A 13,562-nucleotide genomic window follows, 5' to 3' on the forward strand; every position below is an offset into this window, starting at 1 on the left:
GCCAATGCCACATCCAGTTGCTAGGTCCACTTCCTGTTGCCTTCTGATCAAGAAGTACTCAGCACCATGTCTGCCTGCATGCTGTCCATCTCACTGCCATGACGATAATGGACTGAACCTCTGAACTATAACTTGCCCCCCCAAAAAAGATGTTTTCCTTTATAAGAGTTGCTGAAGTCATGGTGTCTCTTCACAGCAATAGAGACACTAATTCAGACATTCTATAACAGAATAAGCAGAATGTAAGACAAATAAATAAATGACTGAGTTCAGTCCTTCTGTTGAGTAAACGGGGAAAACAAAGAAGATTTACAGAGAGGAAAAGCATCCCCCTTCTACCCTTCATCTCTTGGGAGGGTGGTCCTGCCTGACTTCACCATTGGTAATAAAACAGGAAACCAATTTCCACAGTTTAGTAATAATACAAAGGTATTTTGTCAGAGGGCAAGGATGGCAGGGCTCCATCTCCCATGATACTAGAAATAAAACATCTTTGTATATAGTACTCTGGAATGACAAGACTTTCTCAATAATATTGCAACCATCAATCACCATGGATTCTGATGAGAAATCAGGCCAGGGTTTTAAGGGACAGTTATGATGAAACTTCTTCCTCACATACACTTGGGTGCCTTGGAACAGAGCATCTTAATATAGCATTTCAGTGTCAGTGAGGAACCACATATTTTAAATCCATCAGTCTGAGTTTTAAGCAAAAGGAATTGAATATCCTGAATACAGAGATTATGAGGATTGTAAAAGCCAAGTGTTGATACAAAATTTTAGGTCACAATTCTCAAGTCCACTAAAGAACCCTACATAACTTCCTGACAACTGAAAACCAGTGACCCTAACCCAGGGAACCACAAATCTTCCTGAGTGTATCATTTTCTTTGTCATTATTTATTATTATCATTAAGGGCAAAAGGTCTTTTTGTCATGGGTTGAATATGGTATGTCTATACTGTCTCATGTGTTTGGACCCTTGATCCCCTTAGATAGTCCTGCTTAAGGAATTAGGACTTGCATGTGTGTCCTGGCTGGAGGCAGTGGGTCCTTAAGAGACTTGGGAGATAGTCAAAGCAGTGAAAACAGTTGCCTCACATGCTTCTGGCAAGGTGAACCCACCACCAAGCTGTGCCTGTTACTCAGAAAGCCTAAAATGAAACAACCTCTGCCTCTCTGAAGTTGTTTTATGGCATATATTTGAGAGGAGCCATGAAAAGAACTGGAGAATGGTGATGGGTTGCAGCTAGCTGTGATTTGTCTTCAACTCATATGACCTCATAGGGAGCCACAGTGAGGAATGAGAGTCCCCTCCATGCATACAAGGCATGAGTGGGGCCTAGATCTTGTCCTTATGCTGTAGTGAGGCTGTCAATAGGCTACAATGCAGATACACTCATAGTTTTGATTAGAGCTTTATTTTTAGCATCCATCTTTGGAACTGAACATCTGTGATCCCCACTGACCTGAATATAATGAGTTTGTTTCCTGGGGGGTTGGTTTTGGGGACTGGATTTTGATTTACTGTTTATAGTTTTGGATTTACTTTGTGCATTTGCTACAGGATTTTTGTTACCAATCATTTTCTATTGTCTACTCACTTATCTTTGCCATTTTGTACATTGGTTTATATCTATACCTTAAAACTTTTGTCAGTATGTATTAGCTGCAAAAAATCAGGAGTTTGACTGTGTCATGTACTTGGATCCTACTCACCAGCTTTGTTACTTCCCACAGCATTTCCCTGTATTTATCAGTTCCCTTATCATAGTAGGAATCTTCCCCTGCCACCATGCCACTCATGAGAAAACATCCTTTCTGGGATCTTGAGGAAGAGTACATTTCCTCATGGCATCACAGTGTCAAGGACAGGGTACCATCCGATGATGCCCATAAATATGAGTAAAGATAAATGGATTGAGTATCATGACCATAGAAACTAGGAGGTCTGCAGCAGTGAGAATCATTAGAGAATTTGAGGGTCTAGGTGAAAGGGATGTTGAAGAAGCCTGTGTGAATAACCACATCTCTCAGTCAGGTCAGCACAAAGCTCACTGAGTCCATTCTTGGTGCTGCTGCTGCTCTCATTATAGTCAAAATGCCCTCCTTCAAATTTGAATGACAGCAGTGGTCTCACATTGTCTTATATATTCAAATTCCTGATCTCTAGCAGGAGGTGCTATCTGTGGAGGTTGTGAAACATCAGGATATAGAAGCCAGAATGAGAAATTGGGTCATCAGAGGCAATGGAACCTGCAAAAGTCATGCAAGCATGCTTGAGATCCATCTTCCCAAGTCTCCATCCATGCCTTTCCTGTCTATTGAGAGCCAGGGCAAACATAACCCTATGTACCTTATGTTGCTTCTTCTCAAGGATTTGGTCATGGCCATAAGAAAAGAAATGCAGTGCTGGCAGATACAAAGGGGGAAAAAATCCTCTGGTTGTGAACAGCATGGTTGGTTTCTTGCAATGACCCCACTGGAGCCATTGGGAGGACTTTCAGACCCTGCCCATTTTAGGCACTGGCTGGGTCGGAGTCTTGTGCTCACACTGCAGAGAAGGTGTTGCTTTGTTGATTGCAGGAAGGTAGGACTCAGAAATTGGGTCACATAGACTTTGTTACTATTGATCACATGGAAACAGACATAATTGATCTGATTTGATCTCAAGAGCTACAGTTTCTTTCCTAGTTTGCTGGTTTTTATCTATAACTCTTGAATGGTTTTTTGATTAATTTGTGCTTTTAATTTAGTTTCTTGTTTTCTACTACCCAAAATTCTACTCTTTTTAAATTTATTAAATTTTATAATTAATTCATGTTTACATATCAGCCACAGATTGCCCTGTCCTCCCTCCTCCCGCCCACCCCCTCACCCTTCCCCCAATCCACCACCCATTCCCATCTCCTCCAGGGCAAGGACTCCCCTGGGGATTCAGCTCAGCCTGGTAGATTCAGTCGAGGCAGGTCCAGTCCCTTCCTCCCTTCACCCAGGCTGAACAAAGTGTCCCAGCATATGCCCCAGGCTCCAAAAAGCCAAATCATGATAAATGAAGACCCTATGGGAATAGGATGAAGCAAAGTGCTAGAGAGGTCTCCAGAAATCCACAAAGATACCTCCACAATAGACTACTGGCAATAGTCGAGAGAAAGCTCAGACTGATCTATTCTGGTGATCGGATGGCCGAACACCCTAACTATCATGCTAGAACTCTCATCCAATGACTGTTGGAAGCTGATGTAGAGATCCTCAGCCAGGCCCCAGGTAGAGCTCTGGGAGTCCAATCAATGAGAGAGATGAGCGAGAGATGTTTAGACCAAGATTGGAAAAAGCACAGGGACAAATAGCCAAACTAGTGGAAACACATGAACTATGAACCAATAGCTGAGAAGCCCCCAAAATCCTACTCTTAAATGAGCATGATTCTTTGACATTTTTAAAATACATTTTCTGATTTTAAATGCTTCACTAATATGAAATAATTGTAGAAAGTAAAGAGTGTCACGATGGTGTGCATTTTGAATGCAACACCTGAATGATTATATCATAGTGAAAAAGCCATTGAAGCAGCTTGTAGGTTCACACTCCAACTAGTCCAGACCCACATCCCTCATCCAGGTCAGCTCAGCATTCCTTCTTTGTAGTATGGGACTTACCCCAAGTAAAGACAAAATGTCCTTCTCAAGGTTAGATGTGAAAGGCCTCAAACTTCCTCATGTATTTAAATGCTTGGTCTCTAGGATGGAATGCTGATTGGTCTGGGAAATCATAAAACCCTAAAGCACTGGGGAGCAGCAGGGGGAATTAGGTGACTGGATGCAACAAGGGCTACCAAAGCCATGTAACCAGCTGCTTCAGACTCATCTTCCCCAAGTCACCTTCCCCAGATCCTCCAACTGCCATGCCTTCCCTGTCCTCTGAGAACATGGAAAAGGGATGCCTTTTGTCCCTTAAATTGCATCTTGTTGAAGATTTGTTCACTGCCATGATAAAAAGCAATGGGATCAAATAGAGAAACTACTTTGGGTTATTCCCTGCTGTTGCTGGTCCATCCCTGGCAGTGACATCACTTGACCTCTGTGAGAAATGATAGAAATCTGTTCATACAAGACATTGCAGGATGCTGGGCTTAATCCTGAAGCTTCAGAGAAACTCATGTTGGATGGAGAACAGTTGGATTCCAGTATTGGTCTTGATACACTTGGGCTTTCCTAGTCTCGTGGACCTTGACATTGGGAGTTCTCCTGTGCTGCTGTGGGTTTCATGTTCTGTTTCTTTTTGATTCACACACATACTGCTTGTGTTTGAAAGCTTGAATTCTGCTTGTGTTCATTTGCCTTTTATTAATTGGTCTTTTTTCAATAATTTTGCTTGGTCATGTTGTACTATGTTTTCTTTTGTTTTTGTTTTTTTTTTTTATTTGAAACATTAACTGTACAGAGTAAGAAATATCCCTGTGACACATGTGTATGTGCATATAGTGAACTTGGATCATTTTCACCTCCTGTGTCATATTACAACAGCCCCCAGCATGTGCTTATATTCTCCCCTTCTTGATTAAGATTCCACCTACCCATCCATGGCTCTAGTTAGTGTCAGTATATCTCTGGGACTTTCATATTACAACAAAATCTATGTCCATGAGTATTTTGCAAAATAACAAAATTTCATTCTTCCTGGCTGAGCATGGCCTCTTCCCTTGACCTTGCCTGTTTATTGTTGATCAGTTTTTGTATGGACTTATCTTAGAACTCCATGATGAACCCAATGTGAACATGAGATATCTCTGTCATGTGTTATTGAACAATGGTGAACAAGGAATCTCATTTCAGATGATGTTCATCAAGTATATTATACATTGCCTCTGTGTGTGTGTGTGTGTGTGTGTGTGTGTGTGTGTGTGTGTGTGTTTATGATTTTTAGCATAGGGGAAGAACAGCTTTTTAGAATATTTAGAATGATGTTTCCTTGTTCTTTAGCAAAGCACCTTGAGGAACATTGATCCCCACAATCCTTTACAGCCAGCAGGAAAGATCCATTATGCAATCTGTTGGTGCTGTCCTTACTGGGAGAGATTACATTACTCTTTCGATCTTGTACTCATATCAATCTCTTTATATGTCTCATAAGCTCTTGAATTTATCATCACACTCAGGATGTAGCAGTGGAAAGGCAGCAGGTGGTGCGTTGTGATAACCTCTTCTATCAATGCTGGTGTCTTTTGTGAATTGAGCAATATATCTCTGTAGCTGAAGTTTGCCTGTGTCCCACCTGGCCCATGGTCAGGACAAATCTCTCTCACCCACCAGTCCTGCAGCCACTTAGACCCAAGTAAACACACAGAGGCTTATATTAATTAAAACTGCTCAGCCATTAGCTCAGGCTAACTATTGACTAGCTCTTACCATTAAATTAACCCATAATTCTTATTTATGTTTAGCCACGTGGCTTGGTACCTTTTCTCAGTTCTGCCTTCACATCTTGCTTCTTCTGTGTCTGGCTGGTGACTCCTGACTCACCCTTCCTGTTCCCAGAATTCTCCTTGTCTGTTTAACCCACCTATACTTCCTGCCTGGCTACTGGCCAATCAGCATTTTATTTATCAACCAATCAAAGCAACACATTCACAGCATACAGAAAGACATCTCCAGCATCTCTCTTTGCGGATTGTCAACACTCTGGAATACACGGTTGTCTTGCATCCCCTAGGGTTCCCATGGATCTTACTCATCTCTTCCCTGTCTCACATTTCACTAATTTGTGTCTTCCTTTGTGTGATTCATATTAAGGGTTTGTCAGATTTGTTCATCCTTTCAAAGGACCAGCTCTTGGTTTCTCTGATCTTTGTTTCAACTTCTAAGTGTCCAGTTATTTCCAGCTCCAATCTTTCTTATGCTTTCTCATAACTGCTTTTGGGTTTGGGTGGTTTTCTTTTTTTTTTTAACTTTGATCCCAAGATGCACCATTAGGATTTTTGAGAGACCTTTGCTTTTCATGATGTACAAATTGATAATTATAACCTTGTCTTCTAGATCTGATTTTGTTTTTTTACTTCCAGTGTCTTGTGGGGGTGCCATTCTCCACCTGAAAAGGTAGAGGACATGGCGGAGGAATTATCATGGAGGGATCTCAGCAATGACAATTTACAACCAGAATCCATAAATCTAGGATCAAGGTGGTCCATCTCCACCCTGGTAGAAACTATGTGTTCCCTTAGCCACATGGCAGAGAACAACTTTGAAATTCCTGGAACAAAGAGACTTTTTGAGACCCTTGCCAAAAATGACATACTGTATGAAAAAAAAAGTACTTACGTCATTGGACAAATGGGAAATCATCCAAAGATCTCCTCCACCAAAAGGCCTGGACATCGTCTCATCCTCCCTCCCTTCCCCTTAAAGAGGAGATGGAGTGAGCTGGCTCTGCCGACATTTGTGACAACAGAAGAAAGCAACCAAGGGCAGGAGGTAAATGAAACAAGTAGCAAGGGTTCTCTCGCCCAGCTCACCTGATTTACACATCAGATATTAACCTGTGAATTCTGCCCCACAGGGTAATAGTTTGAAGGCATTAGACACATCTGAGGAGACATCTGCCTCATTGGGTGTAACATCAGAGAGGACACATGTGGAGGCTGAGACTGGCCATATCATCACTTTCAGTCACACAACGCTGGATGTTTTGTACTTCCTAGAGGACACCACCTGCCAGAACCATGGACCACCAGATGATGCTAGCATTATGGAGGAAACCACCAATATGGATTTGAATGGCAATATCAGCCAGATGACAAGTGATCTCATGTTCACTGTTTCCCCTCTACAGCATGGGAACAGCCAATATGAAACAGTCAAAGACTTAATAAGTAGGGAATCACCACCTATATCTACCAGTGAACAGCCCCAGGAGGTACCCATAGCCTCCAACAGGCACACCAGAAGGGGCTGGAAAGGCCTGAGGAGGCAGGCTCAGAACCTGTTTCGAAGGTTATGTTTCTGTCTCCCCACCCCAAGGAGAGGAGGCACGGCATCCAGGTAAGGGATAACAAGGGATGGAAATTTGAGTCCCAGGGAAATGGAGCAGGTGAGGCCACTAAATTCATATTTGTATTTGATCTTTTCTTTTCAAAGGCACTTTGCCACTGACAGGCTGCACCCATTTATAGAACATGAACCTCAATGTGTCTGTGACCCTAGAAGCAGCTTTCCCACTGAATGCTGCTCATGAGGAGTCTGGAGAAGTTGAGCCAAGAGCAGAAAGCAGAGGGTGTTACCGGGGCCTGGGGATGCAGGGAGACAGGAGGGAGGAGGGCTTTGGGAAAGGGAGCAGAGTTTAGGTAGGGAAGGATCCTGTAGAGAGCTCTGGTACCACAGGGCAGCTCTTTGCTAGGTCCTTCTATGTCAAAGTCACTAACATTGCTTTGTTTGTATCTTTTCAAGGGCTGAAGATGAGGCCCAGGCCCGTGGTTCCTAAACCACAGGTCTGTGTTCGGCCTGGTGGGGCATAACAGCCATAGGAGGGAACCAGGCCAGAACGAGACAGGAGGAGGTTTGCCCCAAACCTCTTGTTAGCTGCCAGACACTGCCAGCAACCAGGGCACAAGCTCTGTAACCCTCCTCTCCTGCAGAGTATGAGGCTTAACTTAACTGGTCCCAAGCACTAATGGCTGGACAGAGAAGCCAGCCACAGAATCATCTGGTGATGAAGAGGCATCCATCCTGCTCCACAGTCCACATGAAAAAAGTAAGTGCCCCACATGACTCTGGGTCCTCATCACCTGCTCCTCTCATTTCCAGCAACAGAATCAGTGGAGCAGATTCAAAGAAGTTATTTCACTCTTTACTCCTAGGTGGTAAAGAGGCACAGAATGAGGAGGGGAGAAGAGGAGGCAAGTGGAAGATGTCAAGAGAGAAAAGCAGTAAGAGCATGGGGAGAAAAGGGCATGAAGCAGGATGAGGAGGAGGTGATTGTCCAGAGGAAATTCCAGTTTGGCAGCAGGAAAGTAAGGGATGAATGTGTGGCATGGCAAAAGGGGCCACAGCCAAGCAGGAGAAGGAGCAAAATTCCCCTCAAGAGGAGAGTTGGGGCTCATGGGTTACAAGACATGGTCTTCTCCTCTTGTGTACCTCTGCTCTTGTCCTGGGGTGCTCAGGCAGAGTGTGGCTGTAGAGAAGAGAAGCCACATGCTTCCCAGGAGCCTATTCCTCTTTCTGCTTGACCCCGTCTTGGGATCTGCTGACACCTATGTCTTTGTCTTCACAGCCTTCTTCCTTCAGGGCCCAAGGTTCTTGCTGTCCACCCATCCAAAGACTACTCAAACTTATAAATTTTATGTCCTGTGAGGGATTCCTTGAATTTGTGAATAGGTGAACAGTGCTTGACAGGGCTGTGGAACATCACTGCCTAGACAAGGCCAGCAATTTGGGATTACTTTAAGCCCAGTGCCAAATTTGGGGTTAGGATTAGAAGGAAACCTAATTGGCAAGGAGCTATAGATGACAACTGGTGGTATGGTGTAGAGCTTTGCTGAGTGAGCTGTCTGCAGTCTTCTCCTGCCCACCTTTCACACAGGAAACGTCTTCTTGAGTCACCAAAGGCCACCCCAGCTGACAGAGGGTTGCAGGAGCCTAATCTTCCAGGATCATTCAGGTGTAGTAAATTTGTGCCCACTGTGTTTCTCCTTGTGGTGGAAGATGAGTTTCTGCATCCTGGTCTTGAAATACACCAACCATCCTTACTGAGTTCCTTTCTCACTAGAGTCTGATGGCCATGGTCAATGGGAGTATGGTCCTTTGTGACGCCTTATCAGTTTGTCTGGAATTCACTTCATTGGCCATATCTTGTACCTGTAGCCATGACCAAGTCCTTTACACAGCAAGCTCACCCTAGCCCTAGTGACAGTCATAGTATAATGGGTCAATATTTTTCTTCTAATAGTTCTGCCTTTATATGTTACTTGGTCTTTTTCCATAATAGCTTTTAATATTGTTCCTTGTATTGTTTTGATTATTATGTACCAAGTGGAATTTCTTCTATGGTGTAGTCTATTTGGTGTTCTGGATCCACCTTGAACCTTAATAGGCAGCTTATTCTTTAGGTTTGGGAAGTTTTCTTCTATGATTTTGTTGAAGATAGTTAACTGTGTCTTTGACCTTGGTTTCTTCTCCTTCCTCTATTCCCATTGTTCATAGATTTGGTCTTTTCATGATGTCCCAGATAGCTTGGGTGGTTTGTGCTTGGAATTTTATTAAATTTCACATTTTCTTTGATGGGGGAATCCATTTCTTCTATCTGGTCTTCAGTGCACTTCTTAAACAGTTTTCTTTATTCAAATCCACTGTTTGTGTTACAGTAGATTTCATTAATGGATTGATTCATGTCCTCCTAAGGTCCTTGACCATGTTCATAATAACTGTGTTGAAGTCCTTGTTTTGTGCTTCAGCACTATTGCCTTTCTCAGGAACCAGTGTAGTTGTGTTACTGAGCTCTAGTGGGGACATTGTGTCAAGACTATTTTGATTGTGTCCTTCTGCTGGCATCTAGGCATCTGGGTTTAGGAGGATAGCACTTCTAGAAGTTGATATCTGCTCTTGCTTCTGTTGGGTAGGCTTTTCCTTCCTTAGTTTCTTTTGTCCTCCCCAGATATTTGCAAAGTGTATTATGGCTGTGGGTTGCCCTGAAGGGAATGCTCTGAGTCTCTTCCAGGTGTGGCCACTGGTGGTTCCAGGAAGAAAGTGAGTCTAGGTATTGGGAGCTTGCAGGAAAGAATGGGATGGGCTAGACTGGCAAGGGGCTGAGAGGGTGCATAGGGAGGATGGAAATATTAGTCACCCAGCTGGATCTGTGGAGTCCCCAGGAAATGGAGGAAGAGTGTGAAGTCAGGTCTCTCCTCAGCAGGGTTTCTGCCCCAGGGCTGGGCATGAGACTGGATGTTTGAAAATGGAGGACAGAAAAGAAAAGCCTGCCTTCTTGCTTCCCTGGACAGTATGGCCAGTAAGTTTGCAGTGGTAGACAGTCTCCAATGATGGTGGCTGAGAAAAAGAGGCAAGATGAGGAGTAGGCTTCAAGAGAGGATTTATTTACTCTCTCAGGATTGGGGAACAGGAAAAAGGAGAGGCCAGAGCAGGCACCCTGCTACAAAGGTGAGAATGAGACAGGGGAAGTAGAAGTGGAGGATAGGAAGGAGATTGAAGTTCATGTACCTGATTCTTTGCTCAGCATACTAAGTGTGTTTACAGGTAGAGAGTGTCTGTCGTGTTGCTGATGGAGACAATGTGATGGGATGTGGAAGGGGGAGTGTATAAAAAACAAGAGTAATGGTTTTTAGAATTTCTACATGACTGAAGAAATACAGAGACACTGGAAGTGAATGCAGGAAACTCAATAATGGCTATCTGATCATAAATGGGAAGGACTGAATATTACTGGGGCACATATGGAACATTGGAAGTTCAGAGGTGTAAACTGTTATAAAGGCCAAAACATGGAGATTGTAGTGAAGTTAATTTATTTGATAGTAACTGTAATATATTTCCTTAATAATGGCTGCTATGAGGAACCTAAAATATATATATTTTTAAGTTAATATTTTTATAATTCTTCATATTGTTTTATTTGTGACTATTCTTTTTGACCATTTTTTATTTTATAATTTAATTTAATTTTACATATTATCCATGGGTTCCCCTGTCCTCCCCTCTTGTGCCCCCACCCCTACCTTCCCCGCATCACAGCCCCCATTCCCATCTCCTCCAGGAAAAAGACTCCACTGGGGATTCAGCTCAACCTGGTAGATTCAGTCCAGACAGGTCCAGTCCCTCCTCCCAGGCTGAGCAAAGTGTCCCTGCATAGGCCCCAAGTTACAAATAGCCAGCTCATGCACTCATGACAGATCCGGGTCCCACTGCCTCCCAAACAGTTCAAGCTATTCAACTGTCTCACTTATCCTGAGGGCCTGATCCAGTTGGGGACTTCTCAGATTTTGGTTCATAGTTCATGTGTTTCCACTAGTTTGGCTATTTGTCCCTGTGCTTTTTCCAATCTTGGTCTCAACAATTCTCGCTCATCAGTCCCTCCTCTTTTTTGCCAATTGGACTCCAGGGACCTGGCTGTGGATCTCTGCATCCACTTCCATCAGTCATTGGATGAGAGTTCTAGCATGACTGTTAAGGTGTTTGGCCATCCAATGACCAGACTAGGTCAGTTCAGGCTTTCTCTCTACCATTGCCAGTAGTCTACAGTGGAGGTACCTTTGTGGATTTCTGGGGACCTCTATAGCACTTTGCTTCTTCCTATCTCATGTGGTCTTCATCTCCCGCTCCCCTAAGCTTTCTTTCCCTCAAACCTTGCCCTTCATTACCCCCACTCATGTCCAGGTTGTTAATGTAGATCTCATTCATTTCTCTGTCATTGGGCTATTCCTGTGTCTTTCTTAGGGTCCTGTTTTCTAGGTAGCCCCCCTGGAGTTGTGTAGCAGTCTAGTCATCTTTGTTTTACATCTAGTATCCTCCTATGAGTAAGTACATACCATGTTTGTCTTTATGAGTCTGGGTTACCTCACTTAGGATGATTTTTTCTAAACCATCCATTTGCCTGCAAACCTCATGATGTCATTGTTTTTCTCTGCTGAGTAGTACTCCATTGTGTATATGTACCACATTTTCTGTATCCATTCTTCTGTTGAAGGGCATCTAGGTTGTCTCTAGGTTCTGGCTATTACAAACAATGCTGATATGAACATCGCTGAGCAAGTGCCCTTGTATTAGATTGAGTCTTCCTTGGGTATATGCCCAAGAGTGGTATAGCTCGGTCTTAGGGAAGATGGATTCCCAATTGTCTAAGAAAGTGCCATATTGATTTCCAAAGTGGCTATACAAGCTTGCATTCCTACCAGCAGTGGAGGAGAGTTCCCCTTGCTCCACATCCTCTCCAGCATAAGCTGTCTTCTGTGTTTTTGATCTTAGCGATTCTGACAGGTGTAAGGTGGTATCTCAGAGTCATTTTGATTTGCATTTTCCCAGTAATTAGAGATGTTGAGCAATTCCTTAAATGTCTCTCAACCATTCGAGCTTTCTCTGTTGAGAATTCTCTGTTTAGTTCTATAGCCCATTTCTTAATTGGACTGTTGGGCATTTTGATGTCTAATTTCTTGAGTTCTTTATATATTCTGGATATCAAAGAAAATGAATACACCACATATCCAAACTTATGGGACACTATGAAAGCAGTATAGAAGGCTGCAAATAGATCCATATCTGTCACCGTGCACAAAACTTAAGTCCAAGCAGATCAAAGACCTCAACATAAATTCAGTTACTCTGAACCTGATAGAAGAGAAAGTAGGAAGTAGTCTTAAATGCATTGGCATAGGAGATCACTTCCTAAATATAACACCAGTAGCACAGACACTGAGAGAAACAATCAATCAATGAGACCTCTTGAAACTGAGAAGCTTTTGTAGAGCAAAGGACACGTTCAATAAGACAAAGCAACAGCCTACAGAATGGGGAAAGTTCTTCCCACTTTTTGTTTTTCTGTTCCTCCATGTCATTTTTTTATTTCTTCTATATAAGGCTCTAGCCTCTTCATGATTTTATTCATAAGGTTGTTTTCGTCTGCTTCTTCCATTTTGTGATGTTCAGGTCTAGCTGTTGGAGGCGGGCTAGGTTCTGGTGATGCTGTATTGCTCTTTGTTTTGTTGTATGTACTTCTGCCTTGACGTCTGCCCATCTTTAATTTCTTTCTTTGTTTCTTCCTTAACCCATTGGTGATTCAGTTGAGCATTATTCAGTTTCCATGAGATTATAGGTTTTCTATAGTTTTTGTTGTTCTTAAAATCTAACTTTAAAGCATGGTGGTCTGATAGAATGCAGGAGGTTATTCCAATTGTTTTGTATCTGTTGAGATTTGCTTTGTGGCCAAGTAAGTGGTCGATTTTAGAGAAGGTTCCATGGGGTGCTGAGAAGAAGGTATATTCTTTTTTGTTCAGGTGGAAAGTTTCAGCTTTAAAAGTCTGGTCTGGGATTATGGGTTCAGACAGTGATCTGGTGAGTAGTAGAATCCAGCTGGATTCTGAGGTCTCTGCAGTATGGTTAATAAGGATCCTTTGGCTAACAGGGGGCACTGTGTGTCTGAGACATTCCACTTCCACTTGCTGAGAGAAGGTGGCCTTAGGGCTCACCCTTTGCTCACTGAGGACACTCTGTCCTGTCAGAGTTCAGGGAGAAAGGGGCTCCACCCTGTCTTAGCTAGTGATACCTCCCAAGACTCTCCTTCTTCTGAAAGCCTAATGATCTCTGTCCCATGCTGTGATGTGAGCTAAGCCCCATGGTAGGGATCACAGATTCTTCTCAGTCACAGTGGAGACATGACTGAGGGAACAGCCACTTCTCTGAGGAGATGGGAAAGGAGGCCTGGGAAAACCTAGACTCCCTGTGGAGACCAGGGTCTGGGTCCACTTATTCTCTCTTGAACTGCTTCTTTCTCATTGCAGGGGTAGAGACCGGCCTAAGAGCTCTGGTGTCACCCTGGCTATATCTGCTCTTATGCACAGATCA

This window comes from Onychomys torridus, chromosome 8 (genome assembly GCF_903995425.1).
Source record: "Onychomys torridus chromosome 8, mOncTor1.1, whole genome shotgun sequence".
NCBI lineage: Eukaryota > Metazoa > Chordata > Mammalia > Rodentia > Cricetidae > Onychomys > Onychomys torridus.